Here is a 24,467-nt window from a genome sequence, read left to right on the forward strand (position 1 = left end):
TGTACTCTACTGTACTCTACTTTACCTTACTGTACTTTGCTGTACTCTACTGTACTCTACTTTACCTTACTGTACTTTGCTGTACTCTACTGTACCTGACTGTACCGTATTGTACTGTACTTTACTGTACTCTACTGTACCTGACTGTACCGTATTGTACTGTACTCTACTTTACCTTACTGTACTTTGCTTTACTCTACTGTACCTGACTGTACCGTATTGTACTGTACTTTGCTGTACTCTACTGTACCTTGCTGTACCGTATTGTACTGTACTTTGCTGTACTCTACTGTACCTTGCTGTACCGTATTGTACTGTACTTTGCTGTACTCTACTGTACCTTGCTGTACCGTATTGTACTGTACTTTGCTGTACTCTACTGTACTTTGCTGTACCGTATTGTACTGTACTATGCTGTACCTTGCTGTACTGTATCTTACTGTACTACCTTACTGTACTGTACTTTAATGTACTCTACTGCACCTTACTGTACTGTACTTTAATGTACTCTACTGTACCTTACTGTACTGTACTTTAATGTACTCTACTGTACCTTACTATACCTTACTGTACTTTAATGTACTCTACTGTACCTTACTTTACCTTACTGTACTGTACTTTAATGTACTCTACTGTACTCTACTTTACCTTACTGTACTGTACTTTAATGTACTCTACTGTACTCTACTTTACCTTACTGTACTTTGCTGTACTCTACTGTACTCTACTTTACCTTACTGTACTTTGCTGTACTCTACTGTACCTGACTGTACCGTATTGTATCTTACTTCTATCTCTCTCTTCTCTCTCTCTCCTCTCTCTCTCTCTCTAACCCCCCCCTTCCCTCTTGAAACCCGATACTTTTGTGATGAGAATGACAAATTCACTCTACAGAGGATTGTGCAATAGGTATTGCGAAATAAGCATACAAACACAAACTGTACGGTAAATATGCATTTTGAAAAGATGACACTAAGTGGATTACGTTCAGCATAGCATGCAGTATATATTTCTGTAATAATGGTGACTTCCAACATGACCGAATGTCGGGAACCGCCGAACAAAATCAGTCTTTGGCCGTCTTGAGTTGGTGTGGCTGAGATGTATTACCTTGCTTATTGTAAGTCGCTCTGGATCAAGAGCGTCTGCTAAATGCTTAAACTGTAAACTGTCTTTCATGTCATGAGTCCAGAATTGTTTCTCTTTCTTTTTCTCTCTCAGCCTGCTTGTAGATCAGCTATTTTTGCTTTGTGTTGTAAAGTGGTTAATATCCTCTTCTTGTATTCATACACTTTTTGGCACCATTTGTCTTATTTTATGGAGAAGATATTATGTGTGTGTAATATTGATTTATATGTTTCCATTTTCTTTCTTATTCTGAGAACAAACATTACAGAATAAATGTTAGTGTATGAGTATAATGTGTATATTCTGTGGAATTTTAACTGGGGACCCGCCAAAATAATCATATTTGAACTGGGGGACCTGTTGAAAATAATCATATTTGAACTGTGGACATTGAGGTAATATTGACTAAATATTGTAGATCTACGTGTATGCTCATGCCTTGTGTAGACTGTCTATTTTCACAAATCGTGCCCCTTTCCTTAGCTATTATTTTACAATTTAGCCAATCCGTTTTTATAGTATAGTTTGTTAATTATTACTAGTAAGACACCTCAGGGCGCCATGTCTTTATCTTGGCCGTTTGGCCAGTGATGTACCGGTATATTGGACCTGTTACCCATAATGGAGACTCCTGGTACCCATATATGGATATCCAATGTACTGTATGTGGAGATATGCTGTGAGACCCCAAACATGCTTACTCAGTTATTTGTTATGTGATAATCCTATGACGTCTATCACATCTGACATCATACATACAATCCCTTTTATGCCCATACATGGAGATCCCTGTCTGAACCAGCCCCACAGATATGGGCTGTCTTCCTCCAAATATGGGAATTCCCATATGAAGTCCTGTTAGATATGGGCTTAATATTGATGACATCAGGGTACTCCATATATGGGCATAAAGGGGATTCTGTTAGTGGTTCCCATGACATCACAACATACAATTCCTTTTATGCCCAAACATGGAGATCCCTGTCTGAACCAGCCACACCACTGTCTGACATCACTGTGATGTCACCTGTGATGTCATGTTGGTTTGTTTACTATTGAGTGAGAAAAAAATGTAATCTTGGGACCTCCCCAAAATCATGTGGTGGGCCCCTTTGAGGGCCCGACTCACAGTTTGAGAACCACTGCTCTAAGACACAGTATAAATAGTCTAAAGTTATTTACATAGATTACCTGAGACAAAACAGTTTGAAAACCACTGGTGTTCAAACATGTTGTGATAGTTTCTATTAACCACTTGAAACCTAGCATCCCTAATCGAGAGAGAGAGAGAGAGAGAGAGAGAGAGAGAGAGAGAGAGAGAGAGAGAGAGAGAGAGAGAGAGAGAGAGAGAGAGAGAGAGAGAGAGAGAGAGAGAGAGAGAGAGAGAGAGAGAGAGAGAGAGAGAGAGAGAGAGAGAGAGAGAGAGAGAGAGAGAGAGAGAGAGAGAGAGAGAGAGAGAGAGAGAGAGAGAGGTTATTGGGGCGATTAGAAGTCCTAATGAACTGCACATTACCATCTGATAGCAGGCAAACCCCATAATCAGAGCAGCACCAGAGCCACCTCTCATGGGTTCACTTCCCTCTCACTAAACAACTTAACCCAGTGATAAATCATCCCGCATGCAGCTGCACCGCCGCATGGGGTCCGGTCACCCCCACCCCACACCACAACAGCCCCGTCTCTCCTTTGGGATACGGGTCGATGAGGGAGAGAGAGGGGATAGCAGCACCCCAGAGGTTTCAGGGGGTTACAGATGTGGCAAAACCCATGGAGCGTTTGATGTGTTAAGATGTTGTGGTTGGTCGGAACAGGAGGAGTGGGTGTTTATGGTTTGGAGATGAGAGAGACCTCTGGGCACTGGCAGTGTTTCAGATTAAGGGTTTAATCCCCCCTAATGAACAGTGCGGAAGAAGTACCCTTTTTACTTTAGTAATGAAAAAGTAGCAGTACCAGGATTGTAAACTTGAATAAAAGTACAAAAGTGTTGGTATCAAAAAGTGTGTGTGGCCCCCAATTTTTTCGTTATAGGTTTAGGTATAGTTTTACTGAGGTTAAAGTTAGGAATAAGGTTAGGTTTAGGCATAGATTTACTGAGGTTAAGATTAGGATTTAGGAATAAGGTTAGGTTTAGGCAAAGTTTTACAGAGGTTAAGGTTAGGAATAAGGTTACGTTTAGGCATAGTTTTACTGAGGTTTTGTTTAGCAATACCTGGTGGCGACCGTCGCCAGATTATGAACACTTTTTTATCTCTGGGACCCCAGTTTACGCTGCAAAATCGCCAAGTGTTAATTTGCGAATGGACCCAAATGGACCCGATTTGGTCCGACCAAATTACTGATACTACTACACTGAGACCAAGAGCAGCATGTGTCTGTGTTTACACATGTGCGCACACATGCATGTGTGTGCTGTGCATGCATGCATTTCCCGGGCCACTGATGTTTAAACGTGTTTTCTGGATGAATTTGCACACACACTCATTTAGGACCTTTAATCTCTTCATTAGTTGTTTTCGTTATTGCGGAAATGGGTAGCAGGAAACTTTAGGAAAAGACCTGATTATGCTATTGTTAATAGAGCCAAATCAATTTGCCCATTTAAACGCTCATGATAGCCCCGCTCAGCGTTCACTTCCCATTTCCTGAGAGCGGCCTTGATGTGTGTTCAACCGCTATCAAAACCCCTTTTCTCCCGTTCGGATGTGGATGATTAGGGCCCTCCGTCACTTTGATGTTTACTTCATTTGCTCGTTTCAATCGGCGCCTGCCTGATTTTCCCCCATTGCAGGGTTGCTGAAAGAGAGTTTCCTGCATTCGCACAGACAGAAACATAACTGTGGGACAGATCTAAAAGGTCTGAAGATCATTTCTTGAAATGAGATTGTATAACAATGTAAAAGAAAGAGCACTTCACCTACATTTTAGTGTGCAGTTATTTTTAATCAATACAATGTTATTTGACCAATCATTATGGTGGAGTGTATTTTAATACTGTTGTGTCGGGTAGGACATATGATTATGATTGTGTCTGTGAAGGTCAGAGAGAAGGATGAGGCTGGCTGGGCACCAGTAACTGGCAGCGAAGCAAACTCACACTGTGGAAGCCAACACAGGGCAGGGTTGAGTACCGAGAACCGGTATCATCAATTACCCATCCCTGAATCAATGCCCATCCCTACAGCTAGGAGGGGAAAGTGGCACCTCACCGACATAGACACACATTGCTGAGCTTAACAACAATGCACAGCTCAAGACCCCGATGCTAGACAGGAGGGCGTGGAGGGCAGCGAGTTCGTGTTGGTGTAAATGCATGCGTCTCATCTGCATAAGCACAATACTGATACACTAGACGCCATGGCCATCAACAGCTTCATCATATATGCCTGTAAATAAGCCTTGCTGAGCCATGAGGCCCATAGGGCAGGAGCCTGTCTCCCGTTTCTGTAGCGTGAGGCAGCTTGATGTAAAAGTAAACCCCCTGGACATGATGCTAGTATGTCGCAGGGACTTTCCCCCAATCCAACCCTTGATGCTGAGTGTCAAGCAGGGAGGCACTGGATCTTTGGTATATGACCCGGCCGGGGAACGAACCCCGTCCTCCCAGTATCAGGGCAGACAATCTAACCACAAGGCCACTGAGCCGATGCCTGAGCACAATGATAAACTTTAGAACTTGTCATGTGACACAGCCTGTTGTCATCTTGTTCTCCGAGCTCGTCACTCAACTGAATCTTCACTCACCACCCTTAGTTAAAGGGAGACTCTTAATAGGACCACATCTCCTTAAACTACATTCACAACCAGACACTTACTGGTTAACAAGTGCTACGATGCGAGAGTGCGGTCTTAAGCCCCGTTCACATTGAGCCGATCCCGGGGCCGAGGATCCCCGATCAGATTTCGGGAGGACCCCCCGGGAAAATCGTTTGGTCGGCCCCGGAATCGGTCTTGGGCTTGAACAGTACCCCGACACGATCGGATTATGTTAATTAGCTTTTTTATGACCTCGGGACTCGTCGGGAGCACTCACGATAATATCAAAAAAGTTTGATATTCTCGGGTCATCGGGTAGGAATCCTTTACAATTATTGTCGTCTGAATGAGCTCACGGGATTGCTTCAGATGATATGAAGCCAGCTCCTCCCGTTTTTTAGGCTGCGCAGAGTGTAGGCAGAGTGTGCGCAGAGTGTAGCCTACACTTTTATTATTATAGCCTACTTACTTTTTACTTTAGCTTACTTTCTCCCTAAAATGAGTTCCAGGGGGTCCCCAGCTAAATGATATTGAGGAACCTAGGCCTGTCCCTATTCTATATGCTTGGATGAGGTGGTGGGACAGTAAAAAAAAAAAAGCGAGAGGTTAAACTTTTTTTTTTCTGCGACTGCACGCCCACAACGGCGAGGTTTGGACATTCATAATTGCTATTAGCTGATTAAGCTCATGTCTGTTTAATGTCTGGCTGGTTGCCGTTAAAATGCTGGTTGATGCATTTTAGGAGTGGACACGGGCGTTCTTTTTTCTCTCTTTTTTTTTTGCTGCGCAGATTTGGCTAGGGCAGTGTATGCTGTTCTATCACCTCACAAAAAGCCTTTTCCTTTTTGGACAGTTGGTTGAAAGCTTGGATGAGGCAATGGATTTTATTAAATCAATGATATTGGAGATGCGACACTCTCAGCCGTGTCTTGCTGGATGCGCATCACATCTCGCGTCTCGCTTGCCAAAAAAATAACTGAATATATAGGCCTAATTATAATATCTATAAAGTGAGCAGCGGCCAGTGTGCGCACAGTACCTAGAAGACTAGCCTACCAACCTACCTTTGTTTTTATGTTTTGTCATGATGGCGCAGTTATCACTTGTGTGCAAAGGACGATGATACACGAAAGAAGAATGCAACACCAACTTCTACCAATTAATCCATTGCTGTGACAGACAGGCTGAGACAGCCAACGTGCTTCCATGTAGACTACATAATCCACTGGGTCCAGCTTGGTTCAGATCAATCATATCAACATAACAGTAATAACACCAACCAAAGTCTAAAACACGGTGCCGTCAGCAGCTGTGTTGTGTGAGTGACAAGCCTGATTTGCGCTTCGCCGTATCAGCGACCACCACCTGGAACTGATGCGCTAATTATTGATCTGACCAGGGGTGAGATGCCATGGGCTCGCGTGTGCTATAGTTTCGCGCAATGATGTAATGATTAATTTGAGCAAGATATAACATTTTAAAAGGCTTTTATAGGCCTAGCCTAGGTCTACTCTTAATACTTTTTTCACGATGTAGCGCACTACATGTTCAAGTTCAAACTCTTTCATGCTCACAAGACTTCACACAACATGTCGCTTTGATGTCATGCAGGATGTAATGGGCAATTTCCTATATTGATCAGATACACATACACACCTGAAAGCATTCACGCTGATGAACAGTTAATTTGAGCAGTGATGGAAAAAGTAGGCCTACTCCAATTCTTTACTTAAGTAGCCTAAAAGTATCAATAGGCCTACTGCATTATTAGCTACAAATATCGCACAGACAGAGAGAGAGAGGGAGAGAGAGAGAGACTCTTTATTATAGACTATAGCGAATATATTTGTTTAATTTCGCCGTTTTAATATTTAATTAGTAGCACTGCCACTGAAGAAAGCACCATGCGTGCCTTAATTGTTAAGAGGCTGCGCAAAAAAAGAAAAGGAAAAAAAGCAGCTGATCAGCGCTCGACGGCACTGTCATTTGATGCACATTTCCAGTAGGCTACTTTATGTCACCCATCCCCGCAGATAATGTGATACACGCTCCATATAAATGACGTTCCAACCTGCATCTTCGAGGTGGCTTTTGATGGCGTTTCACCTCGCTAAAAAACCTCCATGATTTTCACCTTCAACAGATTGGCAGCACTGCGGGACTCATTGCATATGCGAACAGAAGGTAATAAAATGGATTTGGGAGCATAGCCTAATTACAATGGATGTCTCATAAAAAACAATATATATTTTATAGTTGAAGGGCAAATACACTTATACACAGTAGTATGGTCAGCAATGTGCGAACGTTAGATAGCGAATATATTTGTTTAATTTCGTCATTTTAATATTATAAAATCACAACCCATTTCCTTAGAATATATGTAGCCTATGTAAACATGGTTTCATCTTAAAGGAACCCTTTCTGTACATCTTGTACCCCTATGGGTCCCGATCCACAGGTTGAGAACCATCTAGTCGTGTCTCTCATGGCACCACCCCCCCGAGATCGTGGGTGGCTAGAATCGTGAGACGTCGGTCTCATTTGTAATGGTCTGAGATATTTCACTTGGCACAGCGGGATATACCGGGCCCGAATTCAAGACTGTCGTTTGAAATGAACACCGATAAACCCCCGGGCACGAGATCTGATCGGATCCAACATCGCGTTTCGTCTGTGAGGCTCTTTAGGCAACACCAACTGGACTCCACTGCCCTCCACACTCTCCTATAGCATTCGGGTCTTGAGCTCTACAGTGTTGTGTTGCGCCGCAATGCTTCTACATACGTAGGTAGTGCGATTCTTGCCTTTCCTGGCATTGCCCCGGGTTGCCCTGGCCTATAGCTCTGGGTGCCTGATGCAGTGCCCTGTTGACAAGCAGAACTGCTTGAAGCTCATAAGTGGAATATCTCTGCAGGTCAATCGCATATTGAATCCTGGATGAGCGGTAGACCTTTTCTCTCTCATGCAAGAGAACCAGGTGCAAATCCTGGGTTAGTGCATAAATGTTATGAATTGCAGCTTGAATATCCTGTGATTCAAACTAAATTGATTTGTTAGACTCTATCACTTTAGCTTTTTTGTAAAGAATAATGGGAAGTCGGAATTATGAATGTTGCATGTCTCTCCTCTTCTCTGCCATTATTTTTAGTAGCTTTAGTATGGTAATGTCACAGTTACAACTGTAATCGTAAAATAAATGATCCATCAAGGAAAGTAAAAATAAATAATGTATAACTGTATTTATAACAAGCAGAGGAAGATAAGAATATTCTCGCACACGCACACACACACACACACACACACACACACACACACACACACACACACACACACACACACACACACACACACACACAAACACAGGTTTGGGCTGCCTCTGTAATTATTCTATTCTAAGAGCCTTAATGATCACTCTCTCTCTCTCTCCCTCACTTTTTCTCCATAAAAACCTTGCTCTGTGCAGCTTAGCCTGGCCTTGGTCAGCTAACAAAGAGCACTGTGCTAGGAGCTAGTGCAAAGAGCTAGTGCTGCTAACCATGCAGACTGCAGAGGCTTGTGCCAAACCACAGTCCTCCCACATCCTCTCACCTCCACCCTCATCGACCCCAGCAGGGAACCAACAGACACAGGGACATGCTGGGCCCCTGATTCAGCCCGGGAAAAAGAGTTGTAGAGGCCCTCATTGCGCACTATAGAGAGAGATCTCTCTCTATAGCGCTGCTGCTACTCAAAGATTGGCCATTTCAGATAATGACAAGTGACAAGCCAGTGGGCCAATTACATGAGTTATATTTCGTTGTTGTCAGGTGGAAACCTTATGTCCAAAACCATTTGTTTTGTGTTCATCATTTTAAAAATGATTTAAACTAGTGAAAACAGCCGATCTACAAGCACACAACGCCTCGCGGGTGCTTGTAGATCTGTCGCACCCGTCGCTAGGATGGTTTTCTGTGAATACTGAATAGTGGGGACCTGATGATCTGTCTTGTGATGTTTTGTGTTACATAGTTTTGTGTTGTTTTTTTGTGTTGAACAGACAAATTTCCCTTCGGGAACAATAAAGATTAGTATTACCAGTAAGACTCCCTAATCGGGAGATAAGCGACCGCCAGGTCGCAGCGTGATTTTAGGCCAAAATGTGTAGGAGCAGTGTCCAAAAATTTCGTTAAAAAAATCTGCCTGATGGTGGCGCTATATGGGACATCCATATTGATGAGATGAGTGTAGACATACTGTGTACCGATTTGCGTGATTTTAGGGCAAAATCTGTAGGAGCAGTGTCCAAAAATGTGTTTGAAAAAATCGGCCTGATGGTGGCGCTATATGGGACAGATCCATGTTGATGACATGAGTGTAGACATAGTGTGTACCGATTTGTGTGATTTTGGGGCAAAATCTGTAGGAGCAGTGTCCAAAAATGTGTTTTGCAAGAATCGGCCTCATGGTGGCGCTAGAAGGGGGCCATGTGAGAAATGAGGGGTGGGGTCTCCGCGTTGCCTTGGCGGACGAATAGGTACCGGCCCCGGCTCTCCCGGACGCTCCTAGCCCGAGTTACGGCATTTTATGTGAGCTGCAGTGGAGGGGGTCCTCCACTGGGGGCGCCACCACTTTGGCATCCGTTCTGGAGCACCAGGAGTCGGTGGTCCCCGGGAATTCCCCGTGAGCAGCCCCGTTGGGGTGGTCATTTGGTCATTTTTGCACATTTGGTCATTTTTTACATGTGGGGGTCCCCCAGGGACCTGGGGGTCCCTGGAGCTCCGGGGGTCCTTGGAGGTTGTAGTTTGTCAGGCAAGGAGTGTGTGTGCAAAATTTGGCATGGATCGGGGCAACGGTTGCGGAGATATGAGCAGGGCAATAGTGTGACGTGTGAGGTGTGACAGACAGACTGACAGACGGACGGACGGACGGACGGACGGACGGACGGACGGACGGACGGACGGACGGACGGACTGACTGACTGACTCACAGTTTGTGGAGGTTTTGATAGTAAGTGCGACCTGACGGTCGCAATTAAAGGGATAGTTCACACTTGAACCTTCGCATCCCTATTCCGGGGGTGAACATCAGACAGAAAACAGCAGATCTACAAGTTGCAGCTATTTTCAGGGAAGATAATATTTGCTAGTTATCCTCCCTATGTTATGTAAGTCGAGCCAGTGTCAAGGTATTTCTTTTTTTTACTCGCTAAGCATGTCCAATATGGCCAACTCGTTATTTCCTCGACACAGCTCCCCGGGTTAAAGGGTCCTGTTTGCCTTGAAGCTCGCCGAAGGCAGGGAGGATTAGTCCCGGTCTGTGTTTAAAGCTGGCCGGGTCACACAGGCCGGTCACCGCGGTCACATTTCCACATCCTATAGGTCTGCACAAGCTCCCCTTCAACCCCGTGGACAAGAGATCTGCAACCACCTTCTCCCCCCGCGGAATGAACTCTGACAGGGCCTGTAATCAAGAGGCATAATATGAGATGTGTCTGGAGATGGGTTTTCTTCTAGACAGTTGCCCCCCCCCCCCCCCCCCCCCACCAACCAGCAGTGGTGGAAACAGTACTCACATATCAATACAGCAATGTAGAAATACTCTCTGTTACAAGTAAAATCCAGAATTCAAAATGTACACTTGGGTAAAAGTATGAAAGTGTTGGCATCAAAATGTACCAAAAGTAAAAGTGATGTTTCAAAATAGCAGATCTGAAAGCTCACAACGCGTCGCGACACGCTGTGATCAGCTATTTCAAATAGCCAAGGAATAAAATAGGGCTAAAGTGGTTTATGTATGTGTTATTATAATTTATATCTGCAAAGTAACTAGTAACTAAAGTTTTCAAATAAATGTAGTGAAGTAAAAGCACAACATTTGTGTATAGTAGAAGTAAAAGTATTGGAAATTGGAAATACTCAAGTACAAATACCTCAAAACTGTACTTATTAAGTACAGTACTTAAGTAAATGTACTTAGTTACTTTCCACCACTGCCTCGCACGCACGCACGCACGCACGCACGCGCCGCGCGCACACACACACACACACACACACACCACACACCACACACCACACACACACACACACACACACACACACACACACACACCACACACACACACACACACACCACACACACACACACACACACACACACACACACACAGGCTGGCTGACTGTGACTGTGGTCAACAAGACAGGCCCAGGCCAGGCGTGTTTTAAAAATAGCATGCGGTGACTCTGGTATTTCTTTATAATGACCAGCGGGCCGGTTCTGTTAACTCGCACTTTGCTTCATTCACTGCGTGTTTGACAGGCTGCAGGCAGCAGCGCCACAGCAGGGGAAATGTACGGGGGGTGGGGGTAATTTGCCGGTCTTGAGGTAGGCCTATTCGATGGCGCTCAGTAGCATTGTTGTTCTGATACCATTATCGGAAAAACTGCTGATAATAAAATGCTGGTGTCGGCATGCGCGAGTAGTATGCCAGTCTATGCCATTCTATGCCACCTTCATTTGTCACACCATGTGTCACAGACTCACAGTAATCAATTATTTTGTTATTGAATGCTTCAGTTGTTGTTGCACGACGGGTTACAGTATATATATTGATTCATTTGTATTTATTCATGAGTGGTTTTCAAACCGTTTAATTCTGAAACTGGAACTGCCCGGAGGGTCTATTTGGTTCCATTTGTGTACTCTCTGAGTTACAGACCCGTAAGGGGCCATTAGGAACCCCCTCATGAGGGTCCCGAGACCCACTTAAGTTATAATAGTCACTGTCCTGGATTTCCTTAAATAACACACTGTTATCGGATGTCGCTACTTGGTAAGTTATGGGTTGATTGATTGAGTATTTTATTAGACAAAAGTGGAGAACATAACAAGTATAGTCAATACATTAAAGAATGTAGTACAGTACAAGTACAGTTAAACACCCCCTGCCTAAAAGTCTTTTTACGGTCTTTTTTACGTCACAAGTCCTAGGTATTCAACTCACGGTTAAATCGTATCGGAATCGGTTGGGAAGGAAGAAATAGCCTCTAGCACAACAGTCATATTGGGAAGAAATTGGACCCCTTCCTTACTTCCTTCACAGGTGTTGATACTAATGAATGCTCTGTTCCATTCTGGTCGAACAGAATCAGGGTGCTGATATAATAGAGTCCAGGGACCCTCATGGGTCCTTGAGGGGCTTCCAAATGCCTGCTTGTGGGTGTGTAACTCTGAGAGTATTTGGTTCATATGTACACTAGAGTTATGGGGGTCCTTTAAAACGTTTAAGAATCACCGTGCTACGCTAAATGGAACAGAGCCTTCATCAGTATCATTGTTAACACCTGTGAAGGGGCCCAATTCCTTGCCAACATGGCTGGCTACTGTGCGTGGCATCTGTGGTGCTAAAGTACATGATGGGGTGGTTGTTTGCATTCTTCTTTCTGATGCTGTCGCCACTAGGGAACACTGTGTGCCAGCGTTGCTGTTACCCCACCCACCACAGAGAGAAAGACAACAGCTGCATGTCCTGACATACCTGTTATCCATGACAGAACAGTATCACCAGCCCTCCTCTTCTCAGATTATCAGTGGATCAAGCTAACAGCACACAGGTGGCAAAACATCCATTCCGTCTGTCGATAGGTCTTGGCGTTGGCTTTTGGAACGCTTGGCTCTAAGTGGCGTGCCCTCATAAACATCCTGCATCAATCTGTCCTAGAAGGAATGTAAACATGTTAATAATGTCAGACTTTCTCGGATGCAGCAGCCAGCAGTCCCTGGCCATTGCCAACATTAAGGAGAAGGTTTGGTTTTGACCCTTGATTTAGTTGTGTTTATTTCAGTCAGTTTTGTGGTAGAATACAAATATTTAATGGGTAATACAAAGGAAACAAATCTATTAAGAAAAATACAAATAAAACCCATTTCTGACCAAAAAGGTATAGGCTGAAGCCATAGCTTATCACACCTACCTTTTACAAAACAAAGACAAGATGAAAAATGTCAAATGAGAGAGAAAAAACAACAACAAAACAAACAAAGACAATAAAACAAAACTAAAGAATGAAAAAGAAGCAAGGTACAAGACACTTTGCTGTACATGTACGTGTTTGCTGTACTGTACAAGTGGGCTATACTTTAGATTTGACCCATGGATGTCTGAAGGTTAATGGACGGGTTGGGAAGGACTTATGCAACTACAATGTTAAGAGCACAGCTGCTCCTGAGTTTAACGGCTGATGTGACCTCTGAGATGGGTAGACGTATGAGACAGAGGTGTGAAGTGTGTGAGTAAGAGTGTGTTTGCGTATGTGTGTGCACTGTGCATGTGTGCGCAGGGGCGTCACAAGGGGTGGGGGAGTGGGACTGAGTTACTAGGCCCAAGGAAGGGGCCTTAATTATTTTAGACTTTAGCTATTGAAAAATAGTAGATATACAAGCACCGAGTGCCGTGCTGCGAGCTTGTAGATCTGCTATTTTGAAAAGTCATGAAAATGTGTGCAAATCTTTGAATATATATATTTTTATTTTTTAAGCGAACATTTGTAACTCATATTTAGCTTCTGGGGGGTCCTGGAACTAATATTTTGAGATGGGGGGGGGGGGTCGCTGGGCCAAATACATGTCATTTTGGGGGTCCTACACGTGAAAGAGTTTGAGCACCACTGACATAGAAACATAGGTTCTCAAAAAACCTTAAAGGATTTGAAATAATCAAAGACTTGCACAAATTTTCTCGTTTTTACAAAAATAGCATATTTACAAGCCCCCCCATGAATGAAGAACATTCATGGGGGGCCACATTGAATATATATCGAGGCCCACAGTGAATATATATCGATGACATCAGGGATCTTCATATGGCATAAAAGGGATTCTGGGAATACCATTTATGGACTTTTACATATAGTGGTGTCACAGTGACAAGTGAACCAACCCATAGACTGTAAAAATGTGTACTGTGTGTGTGTGTGTGTGTGGTGTGTGTGTGTGTGTGTGTGGTGTGTGTGTGTGTGTGTGTGTGTGTGTGTGTGTGTGTGTGTGTGTGTGTACCCTGTCATTACCGTCCTAGGCTGCATGGCCTCTGGGGGGAGCTGCACCTGGGCAGTGATGGAAAAAGTACTCAATGTTTTACTAGAGTAAGGTATCAGTGCTGCAATATAGAAATACTCTGTTACAAGTAAATGTCCGTAATTCAAATGCTTTTGAGTAACATCAAAATTGTCCTTAAAGGACTAAAAGTAGAAAGTACTCATTGTGCCGAATGTCCCGTTTCACACGTTTCGAACGTATGAAATGTATAAAAATCATTTGAAAATAGCAGATCTACAAGCTCACAAAGTGTCGCATCGCGACGCATTGTGAGCTTGTGGATCGGCTATTTTCAAATGGCCGAAATGTACGTATGTAAGGCTGAAGTGGGTAACGTCTGTTATGTAATAAGAATCAAAACCTACAAGTAACTAACTAAAGTTTTCAAATAATTGCAGTGGAGTAAAAAGTACGACATTTGGATCCGAGATGAGTAGAAGTAAAAGTATTGAAATTTTGAAATACTCGAGTAAAGTACAAAATACCTCCAAATGGTACTAAAATACAGTAGTTGAGTAAATGTACTTATAGTTACTTTACACCACTGCACCTGGGGAACAACTGAACACCTGTCCCCCCACCGCTCACCTCTTAAACTAATTTGGAGGAGCCCCCCGATTGGCCGCAAGCGGTCCGAGCCCGCATACACCCCCCCCCCCCTCCACAACACCGCTCATTTTCGTGTCCTATAATGTTTTTACACATGTAGTGAATCAGTCAGTAAGAATGCTCCAACTACTCTTATGTAATGTAAGTAGCTTGTCATCTCCCCCCTAGGACAAGCTAGGACATGTTTGTGTGTGGGCTTCGGTGCGGGCTTCAGTGTGTGTGTGTGTGTGTGTGTGTGTGTGTGTGTGTGTGTGTGTGTGTGTGTGTGTGTGTGTGTGTGTGTGTGTGTGTGTGTGTGTGTGTGGACTGATAACCATCATCACTCCTAATCCAAAGTGTGACGGCTGTGTGTTTTTAGGATGAGCGATTACACATGGACATGTTGGGGGCTGTGGGAGGGGGGGAGGGGGTTATGTCACATGACCACTACTTTACATTAGGCCTATCCACGAGTTTCCAACGCCCCATAGTGCATTGCGCAGACATCTGTACCGAGCTTCCGGCGCCGATTTACAAGCTCACAACGGTTTGCATCTGCGACGCGACGTGAGCTTGTGTGTCTGCTGTTAAACCCGGAAGTTTGGTCCCGATAGTCTCCAGTAAACTCCCGCGGAAACTTGTGGATATACTTTGACCCACAGCCTCCCACCTATAAGCACGTTGTAGTATTGTTTAGAAAATAGTTCTACAAAGTTGATCGCGGTGTTAATTTGGTCGATGAAAAATGTTATTATTTTTCACTATCGAAAACTAAAGAACTTGGTGTGGTCCTGGACAGCCAGCTCACTTCATTCCTCACCCAGGAGTCAGCCAGTCCCAGGGGCATCACAAGGGGTAGGAAAGTGGGACTGAGTTACCAGGGCCCAAGGTGGAGGGGCCCTAGTAACTTTAGCTATTGAAAAATAGCAGATATACAAGCTCACAGCGCGGCACCGAGTGCCGCGCTGCGAGCGCGGTGCCGCGCTGCGAGCTTTAATGTAGATCTGCTATTTTTGAAAAGTCGTGAAAATGTGCACACATCTTTGAATATATGTATTTTTTAAGTGAACATTTGTAACTCAAATTTTGCTTCTGGGGGGTCCCTGGAACTAAATATTTTGAGATGACATAGAAACATAGGTTTCTTGGCACACATTTTCACGATTTTTCAAAAATAGCAGATCTACAAGCTCGCAGCGTGGCACTCGATGCCGCGCTGTGAGCTTGTATATCTGCTATTTTTCAATAGTTAACATTCATGGGGGGCCCGCAGTGAATCCTTGTACCCAGGGCCCAGAATTTGGTGTGACGCCCCTGCAGCTCCTCATCCAGACATCCAATCATATCAAAACTCCACTACTGTAACTCTCTCCTCAATGGCCTCCCGGCATGTCTCTCCACAGTTGATCTAAAACTCCACAGCAAAATCCTGGTTACTGCCCACACAGAATAAAAAACACTGGTGCAGGCCTTCAAAGCTGCCAACGGTATGGCACCTCCATATCCATACCTTCAATCAGGCTTTGAACCCCACCCGTTGACCCCAGTCTGATCAGGGAAGCAGATTGCTTTCACCCATTACTTTCACCCATTCACACTGTGAATGGGTGAAAGTAATGCACAATCTCTCGTTATGTCAATCACGTTTGCACACTGCCACCTTTGGCCTGAACTGCGCCCCCCCCCCCCCCCCCCCCCCCCCAAAAAAGAATCTTAAAAAAAAAAAAAAAAAAAAAAAAAAGTTTTTGAAAAAAAAAAGAAAACTTTCTGAAAAAAAAAATCTTCAAAAACGGTCGTCGATGACGTCAGCGACGGCAGCAAATCTAGACAGCCTGTTTTGAGAACCCGTGGGATGCTTTTAACCTCCGCCTTCCCAAAACCAGAGAAAGACACAACAGTCAGAAATGGGACTTTGTGAGGATAGAAGGTGCCAGTGGGACCCCAAAAAAAGGTTTTAAAATAGGAAAAGTGAAATTTCATGGTGTATCACTTTAAACACAAATGCACCTGGAAGTACAAACCCATGCCTGCATCAACATGTGTTGTTCTGTCTCTCTCACCATGACCCTTAAACTGTGACCTTGACTTTTGACCCCTTTAACCCAAAAGCCCACTGATCTTCCTCTCTCTTCATTCTCTATTTTCAACCCAAAAATTATTCATCTTTTCAGGCATGCCTAATATTATAATTATAAAGACCCCAATTTCACGTTTTAAGTTACTAGCTTGCCCCCAAACAACCCACAGAAGCTTGAGTGGTTCTTTTCGCCCAAAGCTCTTACAGCAAGCATTTCCTATTAATGGCCCAGCAGATGTCGCTATTTAACCTTCTACCGGTCGCAATAAAATACTCTCAATAGAACCGAACAACGTTTTGGGCAGACTATACAGTACACTTGATTTTATTACCTTAGTAAACATTTTCATAACACTTTGTTTCCAATCGCTAGTTTAAGTTTACTATTATGAACGTTTAGTAAATTATGGTCCCATTATTTTTTAAATGAGTAGGGTATGTTTCTAGGGTTTTCTGATTCTAACAAGTGAAGACACGCGTTTCCGGTGGCATTTTGGGACGGGCAGTTCAATGATAGCGGATTTCAATTCGACAAAAAGGTGGCTTCAAGGCGGTCTGTAGAAACCAATGTGCTCACCGTTTTTTTTTAGTTTTTTTTTTACAGTCCATGTTTTTGCCGTGCAACACCATTGCACGGGAAAAAGTAGTAGGTTAAAGTTGAACCATAAATAACATCAAAAGGTCAACTCTACACTGTGAAAACACAGATGTAAGAATGATTTATTTTAGGTGGGTTTATTGCATTGACTGTATAAACACTAAACCGTTTTCTTCTTCTCATTCAAAAGCGCCAAAAAATACAAAATAAAATATAACAATGGGAATGAATTACATCATAGATAAGACAGTAGGGGACAGTGGAAATGTCAATACAGTGGTTGAGGAAGTTCCATGGGGAGAGCAGTAGGTCGGCTAATCAAAGAGTTGAATCACTTTGTCTTCCATTGCTGTGTGGAAAGAGTATTCTCAAGCAGTTTAATTATTTATACCACGATTTTTGTAACCCATTTCTCACCCGTTGTCAAGTAATCCGGGGCGCTACACTCCCTCTGCCAACCTGGGGAGAGCAACAGGCTGACCTCATGCTTCCTTCTATGCATGAGGAGTCCAAGCCACTTCTTTTCACCTGACGTAGAAACACGTTATTCCAACCAGTTCCTTTCCCCTCCATCAGGTACCCCGGCTGGCCAGGGGGAGGCAGTATAGAGACCAGGATTACTGCATGTTTTTTGAGAGTGTACCTACCCTAGGGGACACCCATACCTAGGGTATGGGCACTGATGACGTGGAGGACAGAACACGCCCCCCAGCGTCCCCACCGGGAATAGAACCCAGGACCTTCCAGCTGTGAGGCGACAAACTAAAAGACTAAAACTACGACGAAGAATGTTTGCTGACTATCTTTTTTCGTTGATGAAAACAAAATAAAATCTAAACTAAAACTAAATTAAATGTAATATATTGACAATTTCGTCTACAAATAGACAAAAATGTTAGGGAGGGACTAGTGGAGAAGAGATCAAGTAGAATTAGAAGACATGTCATTTTACGTTTGGTTGTGCTCGGGTGTTGCGCTCTGAAAATAGCAGATCTACAAGCTCACAACACGTTGCAGGAGCTTGTAGATCGGCCATGTTCAGCATCAGCACACAACCAAGTGTAAAATCAGGCATTACAGCACCATCAAGGCCTGCCAAAATACAATCAACTGTTGATTTAGTCGACTAAAATCTTATATTTAGTCGAATAAAACTAGACTAAAACCAAAACATTTCAGATGACTAAAATATTACTAAAACTAAATGTGTGATTTATTATTTTTTATCCCCAAGACAAATTTCAAAAACAGCCATGGTGTAAAACAGGGCGTACGTTGTTAACAATGCCTGTGATGAGGTGCAATAAAAACGAGACAAGAAGTGGAAACCATTTTATGGAGGCGTCCCATTACTCAAACAAAAGCATGTCATCCAAAATTAGAAAGAGTGATGCAGAGTGGCAACAAAGAGAGCCTTTTTAAAGTTGCCAATGGAAATGGGATACAGTTGCCAATAGTGTGATGTGATTTGTCTCTCCAAAGCGTTTGCTCTTTGGCTTTAAATGGAATCCTTTGTCACGGGCGGCTTACCTTTTTGGTCTCATGTCTACTTACGCCCCGGAGCCAATATCAGTTAACGTGTCAGTTCGGGTAAGTCAACGAGACAATGCCCCTCCTGTCTCGTGTCGACAGTAAACGAGAGAGAGAAGTGCACGGCAGACGTTTTTGACACGCCGGCGAGAAAGGTGAAAGGTCAAGACCGGAAGGGACCTCGCGGGTCTGAAAACACTTAGCGCAGCACCTCCGTGTGAGAACGCCGAAAGGCCGTGAGTTTTCTTCCTCTAGGCTTCGGAAGAAGCAGGCTTTAATGGACTCACGCACATTCCTTTCCCTGGCTCTGTTGTCTGTGTTTTCCTTAGCCTGACCTGACAAGAATAATGTATGTCTAATGAAGACACCACGACCACGTATCTCTCTCTGCTCTCTCTCTCTGTATCTATTACAGGCTTGCTCTGTGCCAGACTCGTGAGTCGAACACGCTGCAGCTAGTGCCTAAACTCTGCCTACGGCCTACGCACTTGTGTGCATGTTGCGCACACAGTCACAGTCAGACAGACAGACACACACACGCGTACGCTGGCGCACGCACGTAGGCACACACGCACGCACACACACTTTTGTTATACTACAGATTACTGCACAGACTGGCAGTCGAATGAAGGGAGATCAGTCGGTTGGAAGGTGTGAAAACAAATTCTTGAATGCACCTGAGAACAGACACTGACAGACGGCAGCTATGGTGCTAAAATTGCATTATTGTCTTTTTCTTTTCAAGTAAAACTCGCTGTCAACATGCGCAACAGTCGAGATTTCAACGCTTTCCTTCAATTTGCCAACACAGCAACGTACCCACCGCCCATTCAACAGCAGATTTCAGGCGGCAACACTTACTGCCGCCAACGTTGGTGCGGTGGAGAACTGCCTTTAATCTTAATTTGTATCTATTTCGTTCTGGATGCATTTGTGGCACTGCCATGACAACAGAATTGTGCGATAAATAAAGGTTTCTCTGCACACACAGGCGCACGCTCGCACACATGATATGTGTGCATGCTGAAGGGGTGTGGGATGAGTGCGGGCTGGCTTCTCAGAAAGAATCTCTGGATTCAGCCCCCCCCCCCCCCCCCCCACCCCCCAACCTCCTCCCATTAAAATAGAAAAAAATGCTAAGTGTTAAATTTAATGCTGAGAGTTTATGAGACAATTTACACACTCTTGAGTTAACCACACGATCCCTAAGCGCCGTTCTCTATTCCGGGAATGTCATAATAATAGGCAAACATTTGGTGAAAATAGGCGGAAAAAAAGCCTTTGTAGATCTTTGTAGATCCGCTGCAAGCTTGTAGATCTGCTATTTTTGAAAAACATCTCAAAATATTTAGTTCCAGGGAAGCAAGAAGCAAAATTTGAGTCACAAATGTTGGCTTAAAAAATACATATATTCAAAGATTTGCACACATTTTCACGACTTTTCAAAAATAGCTGATCTACAAGCTCTCTGTGAACTTGTAGCTTGTCGATCTGCTATTTTTCAATAGCTAAAGTATAAAATAATTAAGGCCCCTCCACCTTGGGCCCTGGTAACTCAGTCTCACTCACCTTGAGATGCCCCTGCATCAGTTCTCATAGGGGGAGTCCGAGGGACCCCGGTGCAGGAGTCCACGGGGTGGGGGGGTTCCAGTAGCCTGGCAGGGCCCGACGTCATCTGCGTTCACTCACTCATTCCTTCCACAGTATAACGTCTGGACTTCCGGGGATTGGCAGCGAGTATACTGATTATTCTCTGATCGGGGCCAAACAGTGACTGCTTCCGCACAACAAACATAGTCTTTCCTGACAACAAGTGAAAAGCTTTCCCTGATTGGTTCATGATGCTGCAGCATTTTCAAAACAACAATGGCTGCCCTCGCGATGCAACAAGTGTAACAGTTAACGCTCTAGCAATAAAACAAGCAATAAGTGCAGTTATTTCAGAGTTGGAATCAATTACAACAATTAAAAAGTAACACAGGGGATGCGCTAGCGGAGTTCATCGGCCGAAAAAACGTGTTTGTTTGCCGTTCTTCCGACTGGCTGAGAGATGTTTTGCTACGCTGATTGGTTAGAGGAGTCTGTCTGTCAAGGCAAGTACTCCCGCCCACTTTTCAAGCTGCCAATAGGCCGAAGGCCAGACGTTATACTGTGGAAGGAATGAGTGAGTGAACGCAGATGACGTCGGGCCCCGCCAGGCTAGGGTTCCAGGGGGTCCCAACCGTCCCATATAGCATCACAATCATTTTATCCGCGTAGCCTATGTGTTGGCTATTCAAAAACAGCGGATCTACAAGCTCACGGCGCGTCACTTTGTGCCGTGCTGCGAGCTTGTACATCTGCCATTTCTTTCAAAATGATATTTGAAAAATATTGAAAATGTTTGGATTGCATTTTCCGACAATTTGGGGGTCCTCCTCCTTGACACGAAAAAGCTTGACGAACTCCCCGCCGCGAGGAGGGAGTCAAGAGCATTCAGGAGCTTAGTCATGTGCCGTTACCTCTTCCTCCCTCACCCCCTCCTCTGCTCCCCCTGCCCTTTTCTCTCTAAAGCCTCTATCATAGTCCAAGGTGAAGAGCTATCACCTCACCGCAGTGTAGTTTTTTAGCTCTCACCTAGTTGTCATACAAGGATGGTTTCCAGCAGACAGCGATGACCTGCAACATACCTGTAACATACAAGGGCAGGGGTTCTCAAACCTTTTTAGGCCGTGACCCCCAAAATAAACATATTTTAACTGGGGACCCCCAACCTGACAAGCACTTGGAATTGTAGGTATTACATTTAAAGTGACTCTGTTCTAGAGATAATATTGTGAAATTAGCCGATCTACATGCTCACAACGCCTCGCGTAAGTTGCTCACAATGTTCGCCTCTTGCTTAATATTTGACAGTTTGGCCAGTTCGGTATTAAAACTTGAAAGTCTTGAAAGTCCTTAAATTGTCACTTTAGAAATGTGCAGATACCCTGAATACACTTATACTGTATGTTGGTTTGTTAACCATTGAGTGAGAAAAAAAAAATACATTAAGTTAATCATCTGGAGACCCCACAAAATAATTTGGGTCCCGACCCCAAGTTTGAGAACCACGTGTACTAGGTTATAGCTAGAAAACTACACCGCGGTGAGGTGATAGCTCTTCACCTTGGACTTATGATAGAGGCTTTAGAGGTGGGGGTGGTGTTGTTCCGCGTGCTGCTGTACTTCCCGGTGATTTTACGAGCGTCTCGGGCGGAGAGACAAAGGCAGTGCAGCAGAGGGCGGGAGGTGAAAGGCTACTCCATGTACACACAACAGAGGTATGCAGCAGAGATCCCCCCCCCCCACCCCCCAGCACGCTCACCCACCCACACAGCCCACCCCCCGGCCCCGGCGTTCATATATCATACGTACACTACAACTACTACTACACCACCTCGGAAAGTAGGTCAATAAAAAGGGAACGTTGGGACTGTAGTTGTGCGTTTCTCAGGCACTAAAAAGAAGAAAAAAAAAGAAAAAGAGGTGGACAAACTCCCGATGTCGTAGAGTTTGTTTCACACAGGCCGTTTTGAGAAGAAAAGAAATGGTCTGGACTGCGTGGCCCCCTAGTCTGGCACAACAACATGTTATATGTATAGTCAGACCAAACTTCAGGACTCGCTGAAATTGGTTCGGCTGGCCTCAATAGAGACATTCAAAGTGCTTCTGGAAGGTACACTACCCAGTGGCTGTTCTTGTTTCATTTAATGTAATATGTATGTTTTGCATCTGTAACAGTGTACTATGATTTGATTGCATGTTGTATTATTGTGTTATTTTCATTGCTTGTATAGTGTCATATGCTGTGATCAGGGTGTCCTCGAAAAAGAGTGCTTGCACTCAATGGGCTCCCCTGAATAAATAAAGTATAAAGAAAGAAAGAAAGACATTGCTCATAGCGTTGTACATGTTAATGTGTATTTTCACAGTGAACCTCTTAAACCCCCAATACTTAATAAAAAAAATAGCTAGGGCGCCCGGAAATAGCCGATCTACAAGCTCATAACGCCTCGCACCGCAAAGCGTTGTGAGTAGATCGGCTATTTTCACCGAGGCCACACCATTATTAGACTATGTTTAGGGGGGTAGGGGGTCAGTTTTTCTTTGCTTTTTCTATTTATTACGATAAGATAGCAGAGAGACAGGAAATGAGTGTAAGGGAGGACATGCAATAAAGGTCCCTGCCAGAATCCAGATCAACACACGATCCGGTCAGACACTGCTGCACGCCCTTCGTTATGTTTTTATATCGCCATTGTCGGGTGGAAACCTTGTATGTCCAAAACTGTTCGGTTTTCTTTCATTTACTCGTACTGTTCGGTTTGGATTGTAACGTTTAGCAGAATGAGTGGGGAAGTTTGCCTCCAATGGGAGACAAATCCCGGCCCCCAACAAGGCAAGCAACCTGCAACGCCAGCTAGCTCGCTTGGTGGAGCGAGTTACGGCCGCATCTGTTGCAGGGTCGTTAGAGTATTTATCATTTTAGAAATGATTTCAAATAGTGTAAAGCCCTTATCAGAGTCGGTACCGCGGTGAAGAGCTATCCACCGCGGTGTAGTCTTTTTGAGTCATAAAACTACAAAGTTACGTCATTCCTCGCGGTGAAGAGCTTTCCACCGCGAGTCCCAACACATCTCTCTGTTTTTACTTTCAGACAGATAGGCTCTTCACCCAGTTCACTGATTGGTCGATCTAGACCAGTCAGTCACGGTGAATAGGACTTCACCGTGACTGACTATGATGGCCTCCACTTATTTTCTGACTTGAGGTGGAAAGCTTTCCACCTAAAATTTGCAGTGGATAGCTCTTCACCTTGGACTCTGATAGAGGCTTTAAAAGACGATCAACAAGCAGATCTACCAGCTTGTAGAAAATAGCAGATATACAAGCACACAACGCCTCGCACCACAAGGCGTTGTGTGGCTTTACTTTACGAAAAAAACATACACATTTGAAACTTGGAGATACAAGGTTTCTGCCCGACAGTGACGATATAATAGCTGACCGACCACGGTGTGAATGTTAATCCCTATCCAGACAAGGTTAAGTCACCCTTGTGCATTGAGCACAACCACTACAATGCATTGTGTCAACCATGGTCAAGTTTAGTCCAGTTGAGTTCATTATGGTGTAGGACAGGGGTCTTCAACAGGGGATCTGGTTGACTGTTTTCAGCAAAGATGTTTGGTGTAAAGGGGTAAAAGAGCAGACCAAGTACAAAGTTAAAGGTCAAGGTTACTGGGTATTAACGGTTTAAGTAGTTAAATGTCTGAAAATACACATTAACATGAATCCAAAAATACACTGATGATTGTGCTGTCATACAATGAAACTATAACACGTTGTGGGGGTCCCTTCTTCATCTCTATCTCAACTTGATCCTTGGTCTTTAAACATTGAAGACCCCTGATGTAAGACGGTATTTCACATCATACTTTCTTTCTTTATTTTTTCTTCTTTTTTGTCTGATCAAAAACTGCACAGCTACAGTATAGCCTATCTCAACCGAGTCCAGTCTAATCCAGCCCATGTCTGATTTGGCCATGCAGTCGGATTCTTTTTCATGTGGAGCGTGTGGAGCAGCTAAGTTCAAAAGATCTCTAGTCCACGGAGTGAGGAATGCACCGTTTGCTCACTCATCTGGCGGTCCGCAGGATGCGACGCATTGGAAGACAGGAATTAAAACAAAAGTGGATG

The sequence above is a fragment of the Nannobrachium achirus genome (assembly GCF_963921795.1).
Source record: "Nannobrachium achirus genome assembly, chromosome: 11".
In the NCBI taxonomy this organism is placed as follows: domain Eukaryota; kingdom Metazoa; phylum Chordata; class Actinopteri; order Myctophiformes; family Myctophidae; genus Nannobrachium; species Nannobrachium achirus.